Source organism: Pteronotus mesoamericanus, unplaced genomic scaffold (genome assembly GCF_021234165.1).
Source record: "Pteronotus mesoamericanus isolate MK-2021 breed Mesoamerican mustached bat unplaced genomic scaffold, CSHL_Meso_final scaffold_507, whole genome shotgun sequence".
NCBI classification, from domain to species: domain Eukaryota; kingdom Metazoa; phylum Chordata; class Mammalia; order Chiroptera; family Mormoopidae; genus Pteronotus; species Pteronotus mesoamericanus.
Genome location: NW_026555319.1, coordinates 8,845,023 through 8,872,442, shown reverse-complemented (window position 1 = coordinate 8,872,442; position 27,420 = coordinate 8,845,023). Strand labels below are relative to the sequence as shown.

Sequence of the window (27,420 nt, the reverse complement as noted above, 5' to 3'; positions counted from 1 at the left end):
CGCGTGGGGAGGGGCTCTCCCCTTCACGTCCACAAGTCCCTCATGGCAGGAACTGAGTGCTGCCTGAGATGGCTCCATCGTCACCCCTGCATTACGGCGAGGAAATGGAGGCCCAGAGTCGTGCCTCTGTGTGGCCGAGCCCGGGTGGGTGCCCAGGACGCTTTCTTCAAACCACCAGACCGCACCGAGTCTCCTACAAGCGCCCAGCTCATTGCCACTCGGTGATATGTCACGGCTTCTCACAGGAATATCCTCTTGACTAGTGACATTCACTCACTGCCAGGGGCCAGGGTGCGGTCACCTGACCTCAGAGTCCTTCCCCTGCCATCCCGAAGCCCCAGTCTGGGCCCACGTCACCTGCCCACGTTGGCCGAGGAGGCCCCGTGGCTGACAGCCCAGCCAGCTGCCTGCTCCCTTCTCGGCTTGACAGGGCAGGCCGGCCGAGTCACGGGCTCGGCCCCTCCCAGCCCTCGTGGGCTGGGCCTGCGCCAGGGGGTGCCTGCCGCCGGGCTGCCTGCACGTCAGACACAAAGCAGACCACGGGCCTCACTGAGGATTTGACCGAAGAATATTCTGGAATCCCACATTCCATCTGGAGCATTCCAAGGGACAGACCCAGCAGGCAGGCTGTGTGGGGACCTGTCCCACCTGGGAATGGTAACATAATAATTATTGCTACATATCGTCATGGTTAATTATTATAATGTACGAGTTTCCTGTGCACAGGGACCTGGCCACGCGGTTCACTGCTATATGCCCAGTGCCTTTAACAGTCCCAGGCACATAGTAGGTGCTCAACAAGTTCTTTTGTTGAATAAGTATGTAAACAACAACAGTTCCTTCTATTTGTCGAGGGGTTACTCTAAGGAATGACATTTTTATTTGTGTGTTTTTTTCATTTATTGTCTGTTCCTTTATTGACTGACGATTTTGTCTGCCATTAAACCCCAGCACGGTGACCCACACATAGTAGGTGCTCAGTAAATGTTGTTGAGTAAAGAGGTGGACGCTGGGCTGTTTCTCATCTACCCTCACCCAGCCCGGGGGGAGGCAGTGTTCTTTAGCATATTTGGGGGATGAGACCTGGAGACCTGGAGAAGTGAACTGACCTCTGGGTGAAAGTCACGGCGCGGGTGAGGTGCAGAGGCAGGATTCAAACCCAGGCCCATTACTGCAGAGCCTGCATGTGCTCTTTGCCGCTGGGTCCTGCTAACTCCGGCCGAGAGAGGAGAGGGCAGGGGTGGGGGCCTCTCAGAAGGACAACTCAGACAAAACAGGGACCACTTTGGCACTCCCCAGTCCTGCCTGGTGAGTCCCAGTCACACAGCCCTTCCAACGGGGCGTCCCATTTGGTGTACATGGCAGCAAAGCCCAGAGAGGTCGAGTAACTTGCTCAAGGTCGCACAGCAAGTTCAGCACAGGTCTTCTGACTCCAGGCCCAATTTTTAAATTTATTTTCCCTTGACCGCCAGCTCTGATTCAAACCTGGAGCCCTGATACATGCAGAGATGCTCGGGAGCCAGGAGAGATGGCTGACGTTTCAGCGGTGGACTTGGGTTTTCCTGGCAGTGAGGCCCAGCACCTCTGGGGGCCAATCCAAATTCCTGGCTTTGCTGCGTGGCCTTGAGAATGGGCTTCTCCCCTCTCTGGGCCTCAGTTTCCTTATCTAAAAAATGATGAACCACAAAGCAGGGGGACATTGGGGCCCCTCCCCTGGTCCCTTTGCAGCAAGAGACGAAGGCCCTGTTTAGCCACGCGGCTGCCTGTGCTCCTGGAATGAGTGGCTGCTCCGAGCCTGTGTATCTTCATCTGCAAAATGGGGTTAAAAAATACCCACCTCTCAGGGGGTGAGAGGTTTCCTGGGAGACAGTGTGGGCATCGTGCGGGGCCTGGCTTATAGTAAGTGGTCAATAAAGGATGGCTGGCGGGCTCCATTGGGACCACAGAGGGTGGCCCTCCTCAGGGTCCAGCGAGCCCAGCCGGGCCACCGCAGGCCCTCCTGGCTGCCCCTGACCAGCTGGGGTCGGGGGAAACCTGAGCCACTGTCCCGGGTAGACGCTGCTGCTGCTGCCCCTGCCTCTGAAATGAAAGAAAGGTCAGAGCCTGGGGAAGCAGGGCCGGGTGTGCAATGGAGGTGGTGGCCGGACGGGAGGAGGGTGGCCGGCGGCTGCCCCACTGACCTTATCTCTCCCCAGGAGGCCCGAACCAGCCAGGCCTGGGTCCACCCAGGGCTTGGCCTCCCAGCCTAGAGGAGTCTCCTCCCTGCCTGCCCCTGGGGAGGGGCCACCTGGTGTCAATTAAACCCCAGCCACGCGGCACACCACGCGGGGCAGCTGATTAGTGCCGCTGGCCTCTCCAGATGGGGAGCGCTGCCTGAGGGGGAGGCTGCCACCGCGCCAGGGGGAGGCCTCAGCGGAGCCAGTGAGTACCCGGGCGGGGCTCTGCTCCCCAGGCAGCGGGCCTGGTGAGCTGGCTGGGGCGCCTGGGGAGGGGGCTTGTCGTGTGGTTTGCTCCCCTGGGAGCGTTATGGGGCTTCCCAGCATCTCTGACCCTCTTTGCCTCGGCCTTACTTGAAGGGAACCCAAGGGGACCAAATGCCAGCCCAGTGTCCTTCTCCCAGGATCATACAGCTGCAGGGGCCGCCCCCAGACCGTGGCTAAAGGGAACCTAATGGGTAAATGGAGGGCCAGCAGCCCAGACGGAGGCTCTCGGGTCCCGACTGTCTCCTCGCTGTCCCCAGTGGAGCTGGCTCTCTGCACCGGCCTTTCTAAGCATCCAGGGCCGTGCCCTCCACCCTGCCAGCCCGGGCTGCGGGGTGGCCCGTTTGGTGGACTGGCATGAGACCCCTGCAGGAAACAGCTGTGGGGAGGCCGCTGCACTGAAGGCTGGGAGCTCGGGAGGAGGCCGTGTCCTGCAACACGGCCGGGGGCCGCGAAGGGCTCTGGCTCAGGACCCACAGAGCTTCTGGGGACACCGGTCCAGTCTGCAGGCTGGGCCCCTCCGCAGGGTGTGAACCGCCTCCTGGGTCCCAGTGGGGAGTCGGTCCCAGCAGTGGCAAAGGACGGGGCAGCTGCCTGTCCACGGCACAGAGTGGGGGGTCAGAGAGAGGGGCAGCCCCAGCACCTCCAGGCAGCGAGGAGACTTGTCTCTGGGCCTGCACTGGGAACGCTGAGCCTCAGCTCCTGTCTAATAGGGGTTCGGTTATCCACGGAAGGGACCCCTGGTGACAGAGGGTGCTGTTACCTCTTGGCGGTGCCACGAGGTGGTCTGTGGCCACCGTCTGCTTGGGGCAGAGGCAAGGTGTGTTTGGGAGGGGCTGGCGGGGTCTGGGGACACGGAACAAGGCTGGGTGCATGCGTCTGTCTCTGTGCCACCTGGGGCGCCTCTGGAAGATGAGCAGGATCAGCTGTGTGGCCCCTTCGGTGCGTGGCTCCAGCGTGCTGACTGGAGAGGAAGGATGGGCGGCGGGCAGAGAGCCAGTGTCCGGGAGGGCATGGCCACGTGTCCCCTCTGTGTGTGTGGTTGCGTGGATGCCAAGCGCCGAGCCGACGGGGGCCCCTTGGCAGCCCCTCTGGATCACCGTGCTCTGCTCTCTTGAGCACGGTCCGTCGTGGGGTGAGTGTCTCCCGAGGGCAGCACCGGTGAGCTCCCTGGCGGGCCAGCCAGACGGTCTCCCGGCCGTGCCCCTGGGGACCCTTGCTCTCTCCCAGGCCCCATCGCCCCCATGTGGCCAAGGGCAAGCCAGGCTGATGGCTGAACTTGAGCACTTGGTCCCTGGCACCTGTGTTCATGCATTTGGGGCAAATGGAAGGTGGTGGGGAACCACAGCTGAAGCTCGGCTGCTTTCTGGGAAATAGTGTATCTAGCTCATTTCCGCCGTAAATATTCATTGTGAGCGTCCTCCGGGCTGGGGCTTGGGCTCCGGCTCCAAACTAGGAATGTGAGAGTGAACCTAGAATTCCTTCATTCACTCAAAAGCACTGATGGAGAGACACCTACAGTTCCATGGTGGGTCTCAAATCCATTCATTCCTTTGTGCCTTCATTCACCCCACCATGCGTATCAGGCAGTCCCTGTGCACCCAGCTCTGCGCAGGCTGCAGGCACAGCAGCGGATCTGAGACATGACAACCAACTTTCTCTGCTGTCTGCACACAGTGAGCCTGGATCTGGGAGAAAGACAGGTGCTTAAAGAAGCAGAGGACATTGGGGTCCCTTCCCTGGTCCCTTTGCAGCAAGAGACGAGGGCCTTGTTTCGCCACGCAGCTGCCTGTGCACTTGGAATGACTGGCTTCCCCTGGAGCTGCACCCTGTTGGGAATCTGGGGAATATCCTCACCAGGACAAGAGGGGCTCATGCACGCCCCTGGTTTAACTTCCTGTTACAAAGGGCACTATGGTAACTTTGAGTAATTATCAAGGAAGCCCAAAGCACCTGTTCAGGTAATTAATAAATACTAGAATGTACCCTTATTCATTTGCCAGGAGCCAGGCACTGTGTTTAGCACATTACTGAATTCTTGCCCAACTCTCAGATGGAACCCCTGTTACTTACCCATTTATCAGCTACAGAAACTGAGGCTAAGAGGGGCTAATAACTTGGCCAAGGCCTTTCTGATGCTAAAGCCCATGCTTTTAACCTTTAGGCTAAAACTTTCAAGGTGTTTCCAATTAGATGGGGACACAAAACTTGGACAGGGCAGCTTGAGGGAGGTTGTGCTCCATGTCCATGCAGTAGGTGGATGGATAGAGAATGCGAGGTGGCAGAAGCCTGGTCCGTCTTCGTGGTCTTAAACAGCCCAGCCTCCCTCTGACCCCCTGCCTTTGAGGGCTCTGAGGTCCTTGGGTGAAGCCTGGCGGCGTGCAGGCAGCTGGCAAAGCACTTTGGTGTGAAGTCAAAGCCAGCCGGGGTGCACAGGGCAGGTGAGGATCCCTGGCAGGGGATGGCCGAAGTGGCCTTGAAGGTTGGGAGGGGAAATGGGTAGGAACTGAGAAAGGCAGACGTCTGGGTCGGCGGAGGACGAGGCAGTCGTTCATCCATTCATTCACTCACTCATCCATTCATTCAACAAACATCCACTGAGCTGCTGCCGTGTGTCAGGCATTGGTCTAGGCACTGGGGACACTGGCGATTCTGGAAAACCACGCACCTCCCCTTGGCCGAGAACAGATTCTCTGCAGGGCCTGACCTGGGAGGCCCGTGGCAGTGGAGCAGAGGCTTGGGTGGAAGGCAGGAGAAATGGCTTCTTCATCCAGTAAACGCATGGGAAGCTCCTGCAGGCCACTTGGTCTGGGTGACCAAGACAAACAGGTGAGGTCAGGTTCTCTGGAAGCAGAGCCTGAGAGGTGACGTTCTGTGCACACGGCGTCCAGGAGGAGTCCTGTCTAGGAGGGGCTTGGCAAGGCTGGGGTCTGGCGCTAGGTGCCGCGACCTGACTGCCTGGGGACTTCTGGAGCCTGAGCTGCGTGGCTGAGTTGATCCCACCTGCCACGAGGGGGCAGGCCTTTGGTATTTTTCTGTCAGCTGGTGGCCGACACAGGCTGTCCCCAGCTGGGGTGAGGGGTGTCTCAATTTTCCCAGCAAGCCAATGTTCTTATGTAAGGCAATTCTCCAGACAGAAAAAAAAAATAGGCCAGCAGCTGGTGAATGGGCATATTGGCCTGGCAAAGGCCACCTGGGCAAGGGACCAAAATCGTCTCCAGTGCTGCCCCTGAGTCGTTCCTGGTCCAGCCAGGGAGATAGGTGCTGGGCAGGTGAGGACCATGGAGAGGGTGACTTGCCCCAGTGGAGAAGCACAGGGCAGAGGGTGCGCCAGACCCAATGTGGGAATCAGGAGACAGGGAGTGGAAGAGTTTCGGCCCTGGGTTCAAGTCCTACCTTTGCCACTTGCCGGCTGCTGACCTCCAGCCAATACTTCCTTTCGAGAGCCTCTGTTCACTCTGTTCTAAGACGTAGATGTGCCTTGCGTCTCCCTTGTAGACCGGTCAGCAGCATTTGTGTGTGAACCATGTAGCCGGGCTCCCGGCACGCGGTTGCCACTGGGGCGATGCAACAGCAGTGTCAGTGGCTCAGGTGACAGGGCGTCTGTGTCCCGAGGCACACCAGGCCCTCTCCTGCGAACTCCAAAGGAGGCTCCAGGACGTGAGCCCGAGGTGGCTGCCAGCGGCAGGTCCCGAACGTGGCCCGTCCTGTGGGTCCTCCAGGAGGAGGAAAGGTGGGACATGTGTGGATGGGGCAGAGTTGGCTCGGGAAGGGCCTGGGGCTTAGCTGAGAGCTTCAGTGGGGCAGGCCTCCCCGCACCTGCCCACCCCTCAGTCCCAAAGCCAGACCATCTCCGTCTCCAGGTTCCACCCACCCTTCCACCCACCCACCCATCCACCCACGTACCCATCCATCCATCTCTACCCATCCATCCATCTCTACCCATCCATCCGCCCATCCATCCATCCAACAAATATTTCTTGAACGTGAATTATGTACCAGGCACAGAGGATGCATTGTGAATGAGACAGAAGGGACCCCTATACTCATGGAGCTCAGAGTTCATGAGGGAGGCCATCAAATACCAAGGAGAGGGGACAAAAAAAAGGGACATCGCCAAGAGGTCAGGAGGATGAAAGCATTGAGTGGTTTCTGGGCAACGGGGGCAGAGGCCTGGAGGCGGGTCTGCGAGGCTGTGAGCTGGCCGGGGCGACAGAGCACATGCTCCGCTTTAACCAGAAGCCAGCTGGGAAGGGAAGGGGCAGGGATCTCCTGGAGCAACCACCGAACTGGAGGAACATAGTGTGTGTGTGAGGGTGTGTGCGTATGACGATTTGCATGTGTGCAAGAGTGTGTGTGAGTGTGTATGTGTGTGACGCAGCATCTGTGGGGCATGTGTGTAGGACGGGTTGTGTGGGAGTGTATGTGTGAGGTTGCATGTACTTAGTGGTGTGTATATGTGTGTGCAAGGGTGTTTATGAATGAGTTGCATGTGCAGTGTCTGTATGGGTGCATGTGAGGGAGTGTGAGGACACGCGTGTGGGAGACGGCGTGAAGGATGCTGTGAGGGGCATCTGTACCTGTGAGTGTGTGTGTGTGTGAATGTACCCGAGAGGGTGTATGTGTGTCAATGTCTGCATCTGTGAACATGTGTGACTGTATGTATGTGTCGTGTATTTTTTCCTCCAATTCCAGGGTCTCAGCATGAGAGCCTTGAAGCGCCTTCAGTCCAGCCTCTCTCCCACTCCCCGATTTGTCTGAGTAACAACCCCACCTCGCACATGCGCCGCACTCTACAGTTTGCACGGTCCTGCTCTTTATTCCAGGGGGCCCTCGCAGTGGCCCTGTGAAGACGGCTTCGTTCCATTTGACAGATGTGGACCTTGAGGCCCAAGGGCCCCCGGGCGGTGGCGGCAGTGCCTAAGTCACAGCAGCTCATCTCCAGCCAGACATGGGCTCTGACTACTTATTTCTGTATCTCTTCCAACTCAAGTGCTAATGCACATGACAAGATGACTATTCAAAGCCCACGCAAGTCAGTATATTATTTCTTTTGTTCTTTGATTCTCTTTCTTTCTTTTTTTATTCTATTTCTCCCCTGGGTTCCCTTTCTGTTCCACTTCATTAGGAATAAATGAGGCTATAGCTTCAACACATCCCTCAGCCCCCTCTGCCAAATGCACTTTAAAAATCACTTTTCAATTAAGAAGGAAATTCTTATAAAAATGTTTAAATCAAAGGGGAGTTTATTATGCAAGAAAACGGTTAGGAAAAAAATGGGTTTGCAATGCTCACCACCGCTCCTCCAGAACAATGCCTTACAAAGAGACATTTAATGCTTACAAAGGAAAACAAACGATGCAAATAAAGACCAAATATTTTCAGAATCAAACCCCAAAGCAGAGAAAACAAATCCAGTCTTAAGGAAGCCGGTAGAGCTGTCGGCCAGTAATTCCCACTGACCTGGGGAACAAAATGCCGCCTTCTGCCCACTGGACCCTGCAGGCTGAGCTGATGCCCCCCAGACTATCCGCCTCTTTGTCAGGGGTACACACTGTCAGTCCTCCAGGCACCCACATGGATATTTGAGGAGGGGCCCCTATTCCATTCTGCGGATCTGAGGGCCAGCACTGAGCTCTGGGCTCCCGCTGAGCCCCGTGCTGTCTGGGCTTTGCGCAGCCCCGACTTGAGCCTCCTCTGCTCTGAGCGGCCAGGGCCATGTCTCCCGCCTGGTCCTCCCTCCTCTTCCACCCATGACCCTTCTAGCATCCTTCTGTGACCTGAGCTGCCAGCAGGGAGCTGCACCCTGTGGAGGGAGGGAGCTGGGAGGGAAATGTCTTGGGGACTGTGCCTGCTTTAGCTCCGGGAAGGGGACAGGAAAGAAAGGCAGTACAGGTTTCTCCACTCTGGCTGATGCTCGGCCTCAACTTCCCTCTGTTCATTTGACGAGGATGTAAAGTATGGAGACAGGAACGTCAGGAGGGTGTTTTGTACCCTTGGACATCCTTCCCTCGGTCCCACGAGAGAGCAGTAGTGCTAGAATCAGTGTGGCCACCGCCTGTCAGGCGCTGGTCGGTGTGTCCGGTGCTGGTGTGAGGGGTGGGCACACCCCGCCTACCATTGCTGGAAACTCACACGGACCCGTTTAATGTGAAATTGACTGGCTGCGGTGGAGGGCCTGTCCATATGGACAAACAGGGTTCAGGCTAAGCATGTGGGATATTAACACCAAATGGGCAACAGGTACTGAGCAATGAGCGTGGCCTGCAAAATGGTGTGCGGCTCCGTGTCTTGCAAACATGAACTACCTTTCTTTCTTTCTGTCCTCACCCGAGGACATGCTTACTGATTTTAGAGAGAGGGGAAGGAACGGGGCGGGGGGGGGGTGTGGAGAAACATCAATGTGTTACCTTCTGTACATACCCCAGAGGGGTCCGAACCTGCAACCTAGGCATGTGCCCTGACCAGGAATCTAACTTGCAACCTTTCAGCTCAGAGAATGACGCTCCAACCAACCAAGCCATACCAGCCAGGGCTCAGGCATGAAGCACTGTTAGAGGACACATGTTTTCACAGAGACCTCCCTCTCAATATCGCCTTGAAATATTTTTATGATGCCCTTGCTTATACACGGCCAAGTAGCAGGCATGAATCTTCCACCCTTATGTTACCCTAAAGGAAAAACTAACCCACAAGTTAAATACAATCACAATCACAAAGTACATCAAACATGAACTCAAAACGTGTCTGCCGTGGGCCGAGCGGCGCTGCGCACCTTGGAATTTCCGCTGGCCTCGGCCTCGGAGGGCCCGGGGAGACTTGGTTTCCTCCCCTCATCACGTTGCTGTGAATTCCATCTGCACCGCGGCGTGTCCCAGCCTCTGGCCTTCACTGGACATGCAGCGGCTCATTTCCGTGTCATATGCATGGCCTGGTTTCATTATCAAGCTGTAATTAAAACAGGACAGCTCAGCCCAGTGGCCGTCCTACCAGAACGGTCTCTGGAAATGTGTGGCCTTTCGTAGTGATAAGATAGCTACCGGCAAATCCAGGGAAGGCTGATGGCGATGTCCTACAAGTAAAAACACAACAACGCTTATAACATGAGCATTTTATGAACCATCCCCCGGGGACACCAGGGTCTGGAACTGAAGTTGAAGTGCGTTCAGCAGCAGTGGGAGTGTGCAGTAAGGTTGGGGAGCCCCATTAGGGGGACACGGTGGCCTTAAGGTAGGATGCCAGGAGGGGTCCAAGTGCAAAAATGGGAAGGACGACCTGAAGGATGTACCAGAGCAGCAATTTTCAAACCAGTGCGCTGCAAGAATTTTTAAAACACGCAACACCTGACTATTTGGTTGGAGGCACTGATCTCTTTTCCCGTAGAGTGCAATAAAAGAAAAAAAAATTATAACAGCCAACACAACAATAGCCATCTGGTGTGAACAAATCAAAATTATACCTATTTTTATGGTCATATCAGCAAAAAATATATTTTTGTGTGCCTCAGAGGTTTAGTAATTGAGATTACTAAATCTCAATTGTCATGTGTCATGAGATTTTTTTTTTTAAAGAAAAAGGTTGAAAATCTCTGTTCTCAAGGGAGATTAGGCAGGAGGTGGGCCTGGGTGGCGAGGCCAGACCCCTGGCTTCCCAGAGTCCCCCAGGAGCCGCAGCACCGAGGAAGAAATCAGCAGGCAGCCGGGAGGAAGACGCCTCAGCTGGGTCTTCCGGAGCACGCCGGGCTCTGAGGCTTGACTGTCTCCACTGTGTCTGGTCCTTGGTTTCTTTCCCGGTTTCCTGAGACGAAGCCCTCTTGCCATGCTTGGCAGGGCTGACAACTGGGTGAAGGTGCTAGCTGGGTGTCCAGCAGACCACAGTCTGAACCCTAGCTCTGTGACTTACCAGCTAAGAGACCTCAAACTATCTGCGCATCCCTGGAGATGTGTTTCCGAGGCTGTATAGGGGAATAGCAAGAGCACCTTCCTATGGTTATCATCAAGGTCAAACGCAGTCATGTCTGCAAAGGGTTGGAGCCAGTGTCTAGACCCTCGTGAGCTCAGTAGCTCAGACCTGCGGCTGTTGCTACTGTTACTGCGATTGTCCTGTGGGCCCACGGGCTGCATTCTTTCCTCGGTGCCTCTGTCTCCTGCTCCATCCATCTGGGTCCTGGCTGCCCGCTGCCTGCGGCTCCTGCTCCCTGGGGAGACGCGGTCGGATGCCCTGACCCCCCAGCTGCTGCCCTTTCTCTAGAGCCGGCCCTCGGCCTGGCTCCCGCCGTGCACTCCTTGGCAGCTGGTGAAGGCTGCAGACCCCTTCTCAGAAGCGTGTTTTTCAATGCATAAAAAATAACACATGGGATTGCAAAGGAACCAATTATATTGAAATGTCATTCCAGAAAAATGTGTTTTTAAACAAACGTGATATGGGAACATTCTCTATTAATGGATTAACTAACCAGAATAGTTAGGAGTCAGTGCAACAGAAACTATATTTTCAAGGTAGGGAGGAGCATAAATATTTCAAGATATTTGCAACCATTGTAAGGTGATATGAAAGTACTTATGATTCCTATTGGTGACAAAGTCACAGGTCAGATGACACTGACCTGGCTTTTTGCCGCTATTCGTAAAGAAAGCAAGTGCCAAACTTCGGTGAGAAGTCAGTAAAGATGTCACTTTTTCCCATCCAAGTCCATGGCCCCTCCGAGTTGTATCCATAGACCCCTTGCTCCAAATCCAATGTCATTAACTGCTATGCATTTGCCTTTCACCACTAACTCTATAGGTTGTGTCTTATCTCTGTTTGAAAGTGCAAAATCTCTGTTTGAATGTGAAAAAATAATCACACAAGAGAGAAAGCCTTACATTAGTAAGCAGTTCCCGCCCCGCCCCTTCCTACTCTTGGCTGCATCCCAGGGGTTACTGTGCTGTGTTTTCTCTTTCCTCCGTGGTAACCTCCAAATCTCTAAAACCTGTGCTTATAGTTGATGTTTATTGATATACCGACCTTACACCTTATCTATTGACATTTCCTTCCCTGTCCTCCCAGTAGAGGTCTCTCACTATTTTTAGTTCTGCATCAGTTACCTTGGCAACTTTGAGACGTGCCTTCACTCTTATTTCTTACCGCATCCACTGCAGGCAGTATATTTTGACCCCACACTCTCTCAGACGAGATGTTGGTGCTCTGCCTTCCTTTCCTCTCCTCCTTTCCTGAATTTTCAATATTGATATGTATTTTTTTTTAATGTTAGGTCCTGTGCACTTACTATATTTACAGGTTTCTGGAAAGCAGGGATGTGGTCGGGTTTCTCTTGTATCCCAGAGGTTTATAAGATGTACCCCCGCCCACCTGACTGCCTATCCGGGCAAGGAGCCCCCAGCCACCGCCAGGACCGGGGAGGGAGTGGACTGATACAGTCCAAGTCTATTCCTGGCAGCAGGCCACAGGCCATCGTTGCCCATCGTCTCACACTACAGGTCTCTCCTGATCTTCGGGCTGAACTCCCCACTACAGCTTCAAGGAAGCATCTTCAGGGAGACTATTAGTGACTGTCTGAATGATTAGCTTCCTTCCCTGCAGCATCACGAGATGTTCAGCCAGGCATGAAATGGTTCTGGGCAAGGAGACAGCAAGACTGAATTTCAGAAGGCTTTTTCGTATCCTTCCCGAGTTTGATGACTTGCCTCCCACGTGCTGTTCATGTTCAAAAAAAAAACAAAACAAAAAAACAAATCCATCTTCTGTGAGAGAGATCTCCTGCACAAAAGATCTGTCTAAAGCTTGTGCTCTTCACTCAAGTCTCTCTAACATCCATCCAAGGCGTCCTGGTCTCCTGGGGCAAAGCCCAAACTCAAACCCAACGCAAGGCCCTGGACTGCGGCCAGTCCTCTCAGGCCCTCCTGCTTTCCTTTCCATAATACATAGACAGACAGACAGACAGCTCTTAATTCCCCCAGCTCAGCATCTTTTCTCTTGCCCTTGCCTTTGCTCTTGCTGTTCCTTCTGCCCGGAAGGCTCTTCTCCCCTCACGGCCGCCCCTGCTGGTCCTTCCTGCTTCAGCTCTGACACCACCTCTGCCAGAAAGTCTCGCCTGACCCTTCTGGGCCTTGCGCCCTCACACAGCCTCTTGCACTCATTCCTCTCATAACCCGCACCATACTGGGTGCAGATTACCCTTTACTTGCTTGTATCCCCTATAGAATGTGAACTCCTTGAAGGGAGGGTCCATGTTATTCGGGATTAGGTCACAACAATGCCTCGCACAGTGCCTGAAAGCCAGGAAGTGTTCAGTAAATACGCTCATGATGGGCGTGGATAGATGGGAGGGTGACGGATGGTGGGGGAAGGGATGGGCAGGGAAGTGAATAATTGGTAGATATTTGGGTGGGTGGGTGGGTGGGTGGACAACTGGAAAGATGAGGCTGATATGTAGGTGGGTAAAAAGGTTATCGGTTGGAGGATGGAAGGTAGATGATCTTCTCATCCCTGATAAATGTATAAATAATAAGAAAGACCCTGGGGAACAAACTTCATGTGCCTTTCACCCTGAAACTCCATGGGACCGGCCCTGTTGCACGTCGCCCGGAGGGAAGTTCGTGTCCCAGCTTTCCCCAGCGCTCTTTAACCCATGGCAATGGACACTCGAAAGTATCGCTGACCCTTCCCGGAACCTGGACTTCTCCGGAGAGTCTTTGGGGCTCTGAATTTTAGGTGTTTGTCACCAATGGTGTAAGCAGGACTTTCTCTGAGTTTATTTTTCAATAACATTTCCTAAGAGTGTAAGGTGCCCCCCGCCATCACGGTAGGTGCTAGGGATGTGGAGATGAGCAAACATGGCCTTTCCAGAGCCCAAAGTAGGGGCCATGGTGGGTGTTAACATGCATTCAGCCAAAAACAACACAAGAACAGCAATAGCAACCAGCACCCCTGCCGTTTACTGAGTGATAGGAGAAGAGGTCATAGGTAGAGCGACATGGGCAGATGTCCCAACAGGAAGAAGCACGGGAAAACGATGCTGCCCTATCGTGTGAGGTAGGCACTGCGAATTTCATAGCATCAATGTGGGAGGTGAGGCCCAGAGGGGTCAGCGGAATAATTCAAGATCATGTAGCTGGTAAGTGGCAGCCTCCCTTCCCCCAGGACCCAGGCTTCTAACAACTGCACGTCCTTGACGTAGCATAAAGGAGACCATGAGGGAGGGGCCAGAAATGGGCTAAGCCAGGTTCCAGGGGAACATGGCAGAGAGGGAAATGCGCTCTTCCTAGGGGCAGGCTAGAGAATTTGCCCCGGGAGATGTTCTCCATGCACCTGCGGGTGGTTATCCACAGAAGGGGACAGGGCTTGTCCCGCGGAATGACCCAGTGTGGTGCGTTCCGTGGTGTCTCAGCGTGGGCTGAGGCTCTGGCCAAGGGCAGGCATGTATTTCTCAGTTGCCCCACTTGCTTTCCTCGAGGCGGCACAGTGCCAAGGGCGGGACCCCGCTAGGGATCAGATGGGCCTGAGCTGGAATCCCAGGCCTCTGCCAGGCGTGGGACAGGCGGGTGACCGAATCCAGGGTCTGGGTCTCAGTGTGAGCTCTCCGAGCCTCTGTTTCCTCCTCTGGAAATGGGAGCTGCGGTGGCTCCTTTGCCCATGTGAGTCTAAGGATTGCGCAGGCCAGCCTGGCACACGGCTGGGCTCCGTAAACAGTGAATCTCTTCTCCGGGTCCTTGGGCACAAGCAACCTGTTTGGATTATTCTCATAAGTGATCCCTTTACGGACAGGGAACCACTTTGAGAGTCTAATAACAGCTAGAACCTCTCTCTGAGAAACATATATGGACCCTAAATTGCCCAAGCCATCTGAGGCGGTGGGCACCCCGCCGTGGGCGCAGGCTCAGCCCTCCTGGTTCCAGGGCCACGGTGTGAGTCAGGCAGTGACCCACATTAGCGCGTTAGTGATCTTGGATTTTGTACACCAGGGGACCAGAGAGGATCAGGTTTCAAAGTCTCTCTGTGGACAAGGAAATGCTCCCGAGCATCTGTGAACTGATCAAAGCAACCATCACCATCGTTTGGAGATTTCCCACATTCTGAGCTTTGCACGGAGCTTCTTACATGTACTAGCATTTTGAACAAACAAAGCAATCCCACCTGAAATCCCCATTTCACCGATGAAGACACTGAGGCTCAGGGGGTGAAGTTACTCACCCAAGATCGTTCAGTGAGTGGCAGAGCTGGGCGGTCACCTGGGTCCATTTAATTCCAAGAGTCGTCCTAATGTGAGAGGATTAATGTGGCATAGGGCCAGCTGTTCCTACAGCCCAAAGGTAAATGCAGTAAGACAGTGTCTTTGTTGGGCCAGAGCTCACGGGGCTGGGACAGGAGCAGAGGAGACGCAGCACAGTGCCTGGCCATCATGGCCGTGACCGCGGTGCACTCTGCTCCCAGCCGTGGGGCGCACTGTGTGGGCTGCGTGCAGAGCCAGACCTCCTTGAGCTCAGCACCCCCAAAGCTGCCCGAGGTTCCCAGGGCAGCGTCCTTCTTTTGGGCGCCAGGGGGGCTGTGTTTCTCACGGTGGTGGAGAATGGCGGGACAGCTCATGGGCGTCCTTTAATTGGATGGCCGGTCTCTTTCCTGCCCTTCCACTGGTAGGAGAAACCAGTGGGCCCTGGGGTCACTGGAAACCGGTTGCCCAGTGGCTTGGTCTCCTGGAAGGAATGTGGTCGTGGGCTTTTCCCCGCTGTGACTTTTCCCCGCCGTGACTTTGACCGGCAGAGAAGCGGCAGGCTGACAGCCTGGCGGTGATGTTCTCCCACACACAAGGCCGCAAGACCCACTGAAGTCGGTGGCTTCAGTCCCTGACCTCTCCTGGGGTCTTGGCTGCCATCACAGGAGTTGCCTGAATGACCGGCTCATGCCAATTAAGAGCCGTTAGCAGTGGACATTCTGTTTCCCTCTGTATCTCCACCCACAGAGCGTGCAAGATGCGTCAGATCAGAAAGGAGGGAAACGCTGCCTGGGAATGTTCTAAGGCCAACCCTGCACAAGCCCGGACGTGCCAGGGAGCCCAGGCGCATGACTGACCTCTCTGGGTGCCCCGGCCCCCCTTCTGAAATGCGAGAGGCAGTGGCAACCGCTGTGCGCGTGGGCTGTGGGATCTTAACTGTCTTGAACAAGAGATGTGTTAGTTTGCTAGGGCTACCATAGTAAACTCCCGCATACTGGGCGGCTGAGGCAATAGAAATTTATCATTCCCCAGTTTGGGAGGCTGGAAGTCCAAGATCAAGGTGGCGGCAGGGGTGGCTCCTTCGGAGAGCCGCGGGCGAGGCCCTGCTCGCACCTCACTCACGCAGCTCTGGCCGCCTCAGGCCTTCCTTGACTAGTTCGGGGCATTTTTCCTGTCTTTACATCATCTTCCCTCTCTGCCTGTCGTGTCTGTCTGTTCACGTGGTGTTCTTTTTATAAGGACACCAGTCGTGTAGGATTTCCCCTTCCCACCCCAGTATGACCTCATCTTAGCTAATTACATCTGCTACAGCCCTATTTCCAAATAAAGTCACATTCTGAGGTCCTGGGGCGAGGATGTCAACATATGAACTGGAGGTGGGGCGGGAGGAACAGAGGAACGCAGTTCTTCCCGTTACAAGAAGGGGACTTCTTGTAGCAACTTAGAAAAGGGCAAACATGGTTTGGAACCTGTCATCTCTTCTATAAGTGCTCAGGAGACAGATAACTGGGTACGAAAAGGGCAGGGTGGCAGGAGGAGACAGGCGAGAGTGTGTGGTTTTGAATGAGTGGTTGGAACTGGAGTAAAAGGACATGAGTCTGTCACCAGAACTCAGGGTGGTTGTTCCCCTTCCTCCTCCTCTTCCTTCGTCTTCCTCTCCGCTCCCCCCTCCTCATAGGTGAACCGTGCGGGACTTGGCCGCTTTGAGGATGATTTCTCTCTATGAAAGGAGACATCCCAGGGACAGGTGAGCAAGGGGGAGCTGCTGGAATTTGGAAAAGAAACAGTGCTAATGTATTTTGCCTTTTTACATGAGAATATTCAGAAAGCGCTTTCCTTTACATCCCCCTCCCCCAGCTTAGGTTCCCTAGAGCTGCAGATCTCAAACTTCAGCATACACCTGGTCTGCCCCTGACTGCAGGTGAGGGGGGGCGGGGGGCAGGGGGCAGGGGGCGGGGTGGATGGTAAAGAGAGTTCAACCTGGAGGCGAAGGCGGGCCTGGGCCAAGGGGTCAGGAGGGCCTGTGAGACACCTTAAGGAGGTTGGGCCGTGGGGAGTTAAGGGAAGGATTTGAGCAAGGGGAGGAGGGAAATAAACGCTGACTCATGCTTTAGAAAGATCCATCGTACTGGGTGGATGGCAGTGAAGATGCCAGAGGCCAGTTAGAGGCACGCCGCAGTAACCCCGGCAAGAGATGGCGGTGGCCAAAGGCTTTCTAATACGGCTGAAGGACTGAGGATAACAATGGCACCTGTCTCCTCTCTGAACTCCTGAACCTGACCTAGTCAGATGGCAGGGGCTAGAGAGTATCACCAGCAGAGGGCAGGCACCCCAGTTCAAATCCTGGCCTTGGAGGACCTTGCTGTGTGGCCTTGGGCAACACGCTTAAGCTCTCTCAGCGTTGGTCTCACCAGCCATGAAATAAGGACAATCAGTCACCTAGTTCACAGGAAAAGTAACAGCGGCCACTCATCTGGCCATGAGAGGATTTAACAAGAAAATGCACATAAGGAATGGTGCCCAACAGAGAAAGGACCCAACACAGAGTGGCTGTAACAATTTCATTTGTCACTTGTTAATTCTCCCCTGGCCCAGCACCTACTTCATGCCATGTTCTGGGGACCCAGAGAGCAAGACGCTGTCCCTATCCTCAAAGATGTCACAGGAGCGCTGGGGAGGCAGACAGGTATCTAAAGGGAAGGGAGGAGTCAACTGCATGGGTGGGTGCTGTTATTTTTCCTCAGAGGTGGGTGGCGATCCTTTCTTCTCTTTGGGGAGGCCAAGGTGAGAGAGCTTAGGCGTTTGCCCAAGGCCACGCACCAAGTTTCTCCACGGACAGGGTTTGAACTGGGGTGTGCCCGGTGTTCCTCACAGGCACGGATAATGACCAGGGGAACATTTGTGGGGAGATGGAAAAACTATGGGTGTGGACAGTAAGAACCACCCCGGGATCCCTGGCCTCAGCTGCCAGCCGGGAACACGGAGCAGAGTTATATGATCAGGCCTGGAAATCTCTCCTTGGCACAGAGAGACCAAGGGTGTGTGTGTGTGTGTGTGTGTGTGTGTGTGTGTGTGTACGCATGTATGCGTGTGCGCTGGAGTCGGGGAGTTGCCTAAATAGCCCAGGTCACAAGCCTCATGGCGCTGGGTGTGTGATGGTCAGGGGGTCACGGGATCCATGCGGGAGCGCTATGTGAGATGCACAAGGCGTCCGGGGCCCCACCTGGCCCTGGGCCGTCCAGCTAAAGGGCAAGGGTGAAAATAACCCCGGACTGTCAGAAGCTGACGGCGAGATGGCCTCCAGGAGGGCACGTGGTGGGCCTTTTAAACGGAAAACGCCGCCTGCCCCAACCCTGCCGCCTCTGGAGAAACTCCTGCTTGGAGCACGTTATTCACAACAGTGAAAAAAAACTGGAAACAGCCTAAATGCCCATCAGAACAGGATCCAAAAAGGAAAATGCAGTCTCTTTGATGGCTCTAGCTATTTAAAACAAAGCACTAGTCTGTAAGCATAAGCATTTATATGATGAGGTCTAAACACATCCTGTAGAGTAAGAAAAGAAAGTTACAGAATAGGGTATAAAAGGTAATAATATTCATGTACATTTAACTCTTTGTACATATACAAAATAATGCTCAATATACTTTATCGGTAATATATATGTATGTATTTATATGTATCAATATAAAGCGAGACTGAAAAGAGACACAGGAAACTCAGTGTGGGGAGCAGTGAGGTTAGAGGACATTTGATACCCAGAACAGATCATTCTTTAACACCCTTCTCCTCTATGTGACGAAGTTATTTTCAGTAAAAACGCTGTAATAATAAATATTATTTTCATATATTTTTTTCTTTGGTTTTAAACCAATAATTTTAAAAGAATAAGTTGCCACTTTAAAGATATATTCAAATTCAGTAAAATAGGTCATAAATGAACTAAAACATTGTGCTTAACAAAAACCAAAAATATTTTCCTAGTCCTTGGCACTCCACGTCACGCTTTTAAATATAAATAAACGTTAAACGCCACTCCAAGCAGTGGCAGAGAATGACAGAAGTAACAAAACTGCTGTTTCTTCACATCTACAGTCACTGCTAATTTGGAATCTACTGTGTAAACATGAGAACATATATTATCCCAGAGGCTGGAGGCGCAATCTGAGCCCAAAGTGACGGTGAACAATTCTAAACCATCAGGCACTTTTGAACTTGCCAACCAGTTCTGGGGAGCTGGGTCCTCCAGTGTCAGGAGCCAGTGAGTAGCTGGCGGCGGGGCGGGGGTGGAGGGTTCTCTGACTTCCCTTCCAGGCAGAGTAGTATGTTCATTAAAGACTAAATAATAAAAGTGGGCTATTTGGAAGCTCATTATTAAGCCTTACCATAACGCAGTGATGGTTTAGAATCTAGACAAACAAAACACTTTCTCAGGGAGGAGCATGTGATCACTGCCTCAGTGAGCACAGGTGGCACACAGGGGTGATATAAGGCAACCTGGCTTGCGTCAGTTTTATTGTACTGCAACCTCTCCTACAGAGGGCGCAGCTCCTTACTGCTCATTTTGAGGGTGCAACGCCCCCTCAGCCACGCCCTTGCTGCCCCGTAGCAAGGGAGGGCTGGTGGGGACCGAGGGAAGGGCCCTGGTCAAAGGAGGCTTTAGTTTCACCTAAATTAGTCTAATTTTTTTCCAGCATAGTGGCTAAGAGCATAGGCTCTGGAGTCAACTGCCTGGGTTCAAACCCTGGCCCCAAGGTTGTGTTGGTGGGCAAGTTACTTAACTTCTCCCATTCTCAGTTTCCTTGTCCGTAGTATGGAGCTAACAATATCTGTATCATACAGTGGCTGTGAAGATGACATAAGATATTTGTATAAAAAGCATAGAAATATCTCCTGCACATAGTAAGTGCTCAATAAATGTTAACCATGTCTTTGGAGGAATAGGCTATTCATATATGAACAATGTCAGTTGAAAAAAAATATATGCTTACACGTATTCTTACCATACAATCTAGCAATTGCACTCCTCGGTATTTACTCAAATGCGTTTAAGTATCATGTCCACATAACAATGTGCAGACATGTGTTTATAGCGACTTTACTTATAATTACCAAAATCTGGAAGCAACCTAAGGGTGAAGGGTTAATAAGCTGTGGTACGTTCACACGATGGAATATTTTTCAGTGCTAGAGAAATGAGCTGCCACGCCCGGAGGAAGCTTAAATGCCTATTACTCCCTGGAAGAAGCCTATTTAAAAAGGCTGCCTACTGTATGATTCCAACTCTATGACCTTCTGGAAAAGGAGAAACCAGGGAGACAGTAAGGTCAGTGGTTGCCAGGGATTAGTCGGGAGGGAGGAAGGACCAGGCAAAGCACAGAGAATGTTTAGGGCAGTGAAACTATTCTATGTGATACTGAAATGATGGGTGAACGTCATTACACGTTTGTCCAGATCCATAGGACGTACACCAGGAAGTGCGAACCCGAAAAGACCATGGATTCTGGGTGATAATGATGTGTCCAAGTAGGTTCATCAGTTTAACAGTGTACCTTTGGCTGGGGGATGATGGTGGCTGCGTATGTTGTGGGGGCAGGAGGCATAGGGGGAATCTCTGTACTTTCCACTAATTTTTCCTGTGACCCTGAACATGCTCTAGAATATAAAATCTATTTAAGAAAAAAAAACAACCAAATGTCTAGAAAAAAGGATGGAAGACCAAAATGTTAACCAAGGGTAATGCCGGGTAGTAGGAATATACGGAGTTGTTATTTCATTTGTGCTTTTTAGAAAATTCTGACCTCCCACCCCATTTCGGGGCCTGCACGCACTGCAACAGGGCCTGGCTCTCAGCGGGCTCTCCGGCTGCGGGTCCGATGCTTCTGGGCCTGCTCAGGGCAGCTCGGGCCTGGCCTGGGGAGCTCTCTGGCCTGGCCCGAGAGGCAGCTTTTCTCTCCGATATTCTTTGTCTGGGGTGGACATGGGGAGAAGCCAGGCTGCTGGGGAGATAGGAGGGTCTTGGGCCAGGTTGGTAGAGGGAAGAAGAGCGGCTTTGAGGTCAGAGGGCCTCTTGGGATGGAATGACAGGTCAGAAGGCTGCACAAGAGGCTCCCTGGAATGCCGGCCCCGGTGCCTGTCCATCCACCTATCCATCCACCTCTCTGTGCCTGTGCCCTTCTGTCCATCCACCCGTCCATCCGTCCGTCCATCCATCCATCCATCCTTCATCTGCCCTTCCGTCTGCTGGCCTGCCCGTCCCTCCTCTCATGCATCCATTTCATTCATTCATTTACTCCACGGGTATTTACTGAGCACCACCTATGGGCCAGGGACTGCGCTAGGCCTGGGGCATTGCTGGGAGCGGGGCGGACTGCTGCTGCCCTCCTGAGGCTGACGTTCCAGTGAGGGACCCAGCAGTAGCAGACAGGCGAACATATAATCACAAGGTGGGCGAACACTCGGGGGGACACAGCCAGGCTGCTGCCTTGCCATCCATCTGGCTGGCCGCCCATCTGCTAGTCCTCCCACTTCTCCTTGCGTTTCTCTGACTGTTCTGCTGGCAGCCTGGCCCAGCCCCCAGGCTCCTGGTCTGCCAGAGGCTCCTGCCCAGAGCTTTCCTTCACTCTTGCTTCAATCTGCCCAGCTATGAGAATCACTGATGCACCTTGAAAAAGAAAGAGAGAGAGAAAAGGAAGGAAGGAAGGGAGGGAGGGAGGGAGGGAGGAAGGGAGGGATAGAGGGAGGGGAAGGGAGGGAGGGAAGGAAGGAGATTTCTAGAAGACTCCTGGAGATCATCCGCACGTGGTACCTGGAACCTGAGTGTCTGACAGGCTCCCCATTCAGTGCAGACATGTGGCGGGGGCTGCCCAGGGGCAAGTGAGCCCTGTCTCAGCAGCACCTTGTCTTCCACACTCAGCTGCATCCCTGAAGCCTCACATGCAGCCCCAGGATCATGGGGACAGCTGGGCCTGGGTGACAAGGCCCCGGGGACACACCTGGGCTGATTCTCATGGCCCAGAGCCCTGGGGGAGGGCTCACTGAGGCCGGGGTCAGACCAGCTCAGCGCCCCGCTTCCAGGAGCTGGGGAGGGCGGGCCTCTGGGAGGTCCCTCCGCTGAGCTCCACGGGAGGAGGAGGAGGAGCCTGGAAGGGTCTCAGCAGCCTCCGCAGGTAGGGGGCCTGGGCAGGGTAGAGCCCAGCCACTCCGCCCAGTCGGAAGGTCCTTCTGCCAAGACTCTGTGCAGGTGAGGCTCTGTCCTGGTACCACCCACCCTGACAGTCCTGGGCAGGGTCCGGATTTGTTAAGGAAATCACCCCTTGTGGGCACTGGAGGGGGCAGGGCGGGTTCGAACGGGCCCAGAGGATTGCAAAGGCAGTTCTAGTTGACAAGGCGACAGGGCAGCTCGGTATTTGAGAGAGAGCTGGACCACACTCATATCCTGAGGTTCAGGGAAAAAAGGAGGGAATTTCAAAATAGAGTTGACAAAGCTCACTGCTATACTTTTACTGCTTGCAATGAACTCCTGAGACTTCATTTAACACCCACCACAAAGAGGCAATACAAGTAGGCTGCCCACAGGAAAATGACAGGACTTGTTTTAAATATTGATTTATAGTGCAATGCAGGCAGCACAGCCTGGGGCGAGGGTAGATGTGAAAAGTGGTTGGGTCAATGTCATCTGCTTGAGAGCCTGTTTCTGTGTCTTGGTGACCACGTGGAAGACCACATTTGGACATGACATCCGGTGTCTGGGCTGGGGGCTCCTGCTCCCTGCAGAGCAAGCAAGGCCTCTGGGCAGCCCCCTGAGACTGCTGGTGGGGGGACCTGGGAAGTGGGGTTGAGGGAGGCAGCGTACTGTGGGAGCATGGGGGAAGCCTCTCATTCAACCTGGGCAAGCCAGGGGGGCTTCCGGGACGAGGCAGCCCTAACCTGGGACCCGAAGGATAAGTAAGCATGAGCTAGGTGAGGAAAGGCAGGAAGGGGATTTCAAGAGGAAGGAACTGGCAGGGGAAGCTGGAGCCTGCAGTATGAGAACTGAGGATGGAGATGCGGGGAGGCAGAGGCAGAGGCAGAGAAAGGCCACTCAGGAGTCTTCGGGAATCGGAACTTGAATCCCTGGAGTCAGTTCACCGCAGGGCCTGCTTCTGCGGAGCCCAAACAAAGACAGTATCGTCTTTGGGTCTCATACTCCCAGATCGCCCTCCCTCTCCACCCGGTCCCATTCCTCCCCACTGCCCCCTGCCCGCCACCATCTCCCTGCCTGCTCTGCCTCCCCTCCCTACCTTGGAAGCAGATGGCATCATCCAGGTGAGAGAGTGGCCTTTGCTGTGATTTATGATCCTTGATGGGGAGGCCGTTATTTTTAGCTGCCGCTCCCCACCTTTTGTTGTCCTCTGTGATGGAGGAAGCACCGCCCTGTTTCTTGGGCATCAGAGGGTCGCTGTGGAGACAACTTTGTCCCCCAAGAGACATTGGGCAATACTGGAGACAGTTTCGGCTCTCACAGCTGGGGAAGGAGGCTCATACTAGCATCTCGTGGGTGGAGACCAGAGATGCCGCTAAACATCCTGCAGTGCATGGGACAGACCCCTCACCGCCACCGCAAAGAATTACCTGGTTCCAAATGTCAACAGTGCTGAGGTTGAGAACCCCGGGCGCTGTGTTTCTCCACTTCTTTTAACTTTTTGTGACAGTATGAGGATGTCACACCCTCCTCTGGTAAATACAAGAGCCATCAAAATGCGATGTATGTGGCCTGACGTTTGGGGCTTGCAATGGCAGAAGGGCCCAGAAGTGATAATACCTCACGCATGACTCTGAGCTGTACCTGTACCAAGCAGTTCATATTATTAGGTGATTTCTGCTTCACAGCAATTCTCTGAGGTGTGAGGACTCCTAATACACCCCATTTTGCAGATAAAGAAACTGAGGTTTGGAATGCGGGAATGGCTGTTGGGTATTAAAGTTGCGCCGGGATTCGTCTGTCTGTCCGTGCTCGTAAACACTGTGCTAGATTTAGTCAACAAGCTATTGGTTGTAAAAGGGTTACTTCAGACTGGGTGCAAATACATCTCTCTGCTCATTGTGCGAGAAGCACCTGGGGTCCCAGCTTTGGAAGCAGGGCGGGTGGGTCCCCAAGAGGACTGACCATGAGTCAGCACAACTGAGGCTCTGGCCTCTTGAGGGGATAAGGTCCTTTTTCTGTGGGTGCTCCAAGTCTGACTGAGGCCGGGTCGATGATGGCCTTCGAAACCGTCTGTCCTTTTTATGTATCAGTCAGCTTTTGCTGGGTAACAATCCACCCTAAAATGTAAATGCTTGTTATTTTAAGTCACTATTTAACATAATTCTGCAAGTTGGCAGTTTGGGTCTGCAGTTAGCTATCTGGTTGGCTAGGGGCTAGATGATCTAGAAGAATTTTAGCTGGAATGACTTGTCTCTTCTCCACCTGGTCTCTGATCCTCCAACGAGCTAGTCTGAGCTTGCACAAGTGGCGATGGCAGAGTTTTAAGTGCATGAGAGGAGCTATAAGGACCCTTGAAGCTTACACTGGGAACTGGGAAATGCCACTTCTGTTGTACTTTGTTGGTCAAAGCAAGTTACGTGCCCAGCCCAGATCCAAGGGGTGGGGAAATCGATTGCACCCCAAGTATTATCGGCATTTTTGCAATCTACCACAAAGGTATTTTCCACCCAGGTCGAGGTCAGCTGTTCAGGGAGAGTCTTCATGGTTTGCAGCACCAGCACTTAATCTGGCTCTGAGGCGCTGTCAGATACGTAGCTATGTGACCTGGGGAAGTTGCTTCACTTCTCTGGGCCTCATTTCCTCACTGATAGTAAGAGCGAAATGCGCTCACCCTGCCTGCCTCACAGGTTGTCCCATAGCTCAAATGAGATGGTGGAGGAAGAAGGCGCTCTTACTCTATTATTTGTCCTTGAAGCAGGAGGAGGCCCGGCTGCTCACACTAGACATGTGCCTCTCCCTCCTTGGGCCAGATTTCCTGTAATTCATCAAAAGCCGAAGTCTGACAGGCCCCTGGGATTCTTCATCAATCCTCCTGTTTATTTTCCTGGGGAAAACCCAAGGGTTTTACCAGGACTCCCAGGACCTGTTTCACTCAAGTCCAACTACTAGCATTGGCCAAGAACCTCTTTTATAATTTTTTTAAACCCTCACCTGAGGATATGTTTATTAATTTTAGAGAGAGGAAGGGAGAGAGGGAGAAAGAGAAACATCAATCAGTTGTTTCCTGCTTTGCTTCCTTCCACCCTTCCCCTTACCTCTAGTCCTTTGATTCTAATGTATAAAATAAGCTACAGAACTGCTGTCCTCCGGAGCGTTTTCTCAGTCCGTGGAGATTTTGCTTCCCGGCAGTCCTTTGTCTTGTGTTCCCTGCTCCCATTGTGGTTTTTAATTCAGTGGTTATGTTTTCATCTCACAGCTGTCTGTAATCTCAGATCTGCCTTCTCCATGAATGCTTCCTACAGAGCCCTAGACGCAGCATCCCTCAGAATTCGGGGGATGAATGAGAAATTGGACAAAGTTTTCTCCGATTTCTTTTAATCCCTCCACCCCATAAGGATGCAGTGTCCCATTCTCGTGAATGCCTCATTTTTCCTGACGTTCAATAGTTTTCCTCTGTCTGCTTATTCCTCCCAAGGGAGCGTTCTGCTGGATACAGGGTAGGGAGTTGAGCTGGGTTTTTCTGAGACTATGCATCCCACTGATCCTTTTGGGCCCAGTGATGGTGAGAAGGAGAAAACTGAGGTTGGTCCAGGGGTATCAGGGGACTTGGTAAGACTCTAAACTCCTTGCCAGTCTTGGCTTCCCTTGGTGGCTGCAGCCCTGGCCATGACCCCAGTGGCCAGTGTCCGCTTGGGATTCCCCACGACATGGTGGCCCGTACGACAGCCTCCCCGGAGGTGCCGGCTGGATTGGAATGACCCTGTGCGTTACTCCCCCTCCCTGACAGTGGCATGCTCGGGGGTCTCTTCCACTGACATGACAGTGACTTATTCCTTCACACATGACCTTCCATGGGCCTGTTCAGACCTTCCTCCAGTCTAATCCCATCTACACTCTCTTCGGTACAATGCGGACGCCAGGCTACCTAGTTTCTATCACCAGTAAAGGCTTTTTACTGGTTTTTATACTCCATTGGTAATTTCCGCTGGTATCCTGGAGAGGAACATAGAGAGATCCCGCTGCAGACACGATCCTCCAGCGCACAAGTCCTTCTGCTGTTCCCTGAAGCCATTTGAAGCTGGCATCTAATTAAATACAGATCAGGCCTTACCTGATAACACGCTCCTTGTATTTTATTACACAATCCAGGAACTCTCTTATTGGATCTAAATTGGACACATAACTAAGTGTACTGTAGATGTTTAATTAGGGCCCAGGGCCTGTTTTACTGCCAGAACCGAGGCACTTCCAAGTTTTGAGAAAAGGGAAGAGGCATTGCCCTGAAGTCCCTGTGGTCTTGGGAGGGCTTTCATTTCCAAGTGAGGGAGGCCGAGGCTGGCCCCTGCTTCAGGAATAGCATCCTCCTTTCCCGGGCACCATGAGGTTAATGCTACCAAGGCAACTGGCTCCCACAAGGGCCCCGCAAACAAGGCCTCCACACCGACTCAAAGCCCAGCGGACTTCCACTCGAATCCTCATGCTGTGACCAGGCCGCGCGTGCATGTCCCCGAGCTCGAATCGCTCCTTCAAGCCGCCATGCCTTTGCAAATGCTGTCCCTTCCACCTGCAACGCCAGCCACTTCTCACTCCTTGTCTTGGCCAATAGCCATTCCCCCTTCATCGGTCATTCCTGCAGCCCACCTTCAGGGGCCTCTCCGGTGGGGTTGTCAACAAGGCGCCTCAAGAGCTGCGTGTCCTGATCTTACCCCAGACCTTCAGTGGCATCTGCGGTGGGGCCCAGGAGTTTGCATTTCTAACAAGTTCCCACTTGACGCCCATGCAGCTGGTCCTTGGACAACACTCCAAAAGACGTCATAGAGGGGTGGCTCTCTTAAGAGGAAGGACTATTGGCGTGGCTGGGGTTCAAGGCTCTCTGCCTGGTCTCTGAACTTTTATCCTTCCTTTCTCCCCTCACCCAGCCCTTTCTGCACATTCTCCCAGATCCCCTATTCATATATTGCCCTCTTTTTGCAATGAGTTATAACGTACACTCAGCAAAGTACATTAATCTTAAAGATACGTGCATGCATGGTGGATTTTTACATGAATATACAGCCATGTAGTCACCATCTGGATCTAGATAAGGAACATTTCCAGGGCTTCCTGCGATCTCTCTCATGTGTGCCCCCCATCAGTCACCCACCCCTGGAGGTAACCTCAGTTCTGACTTCTGCCACCATCCTCCTGAACTTCCTCTTGAGCTTCAAAAGACCAAATTGCATGTTATGTTCTCTCGCTGCCATAGGCCCTTTCTGTATAGTTGGTTGGCCAAGTTTTTTATTTCTCAGTCCAAAAACCCAGTCCAGAGAGCCCAAGCGACGGTATCCATGGACACTTGCTGTCCCTTCTGCCTCCCCCTCAGCATAAGGTGCGATTTCCTTCAGGTCCTCTGACTTCTCGTTGCCCTCAAGGGGTTTTGCATCATCTGTTTTAAGTCTCCAAACAGCCCTGGAAGGAAGGTGTTCACATTCCTGCCATCTCACAGATGAGAAAAACTGAGGTTCCAGGAGGTGAAGATACTGGCCCCAACCCCACAGCCTCTACG

At 53.3% G+C, this 27,420-nt stretch overlaps 1 protein-coding gene across 1 annotated transcript in view; it reads left to right on the top strand.

The window, feature by feature from the left end:
* Positions 1-2,330: 2,330 nt before the first annotated feature.
* Positions 2,331-27,420, top strand: part of NOS1 (nitric oxide synthase 1) — a 148,471-nt gene continuing 123,381 nt past the window's right edge. Inside the window, exon 1 of the mRNA XM_054594224.1 lies at positions 2,331-2,421. The gene's annotated coding sequence lies outside the window, so the exon portion shown is untranslated. The remainder of the gene's footprint in view (positions 2,422-27,420) is intronic.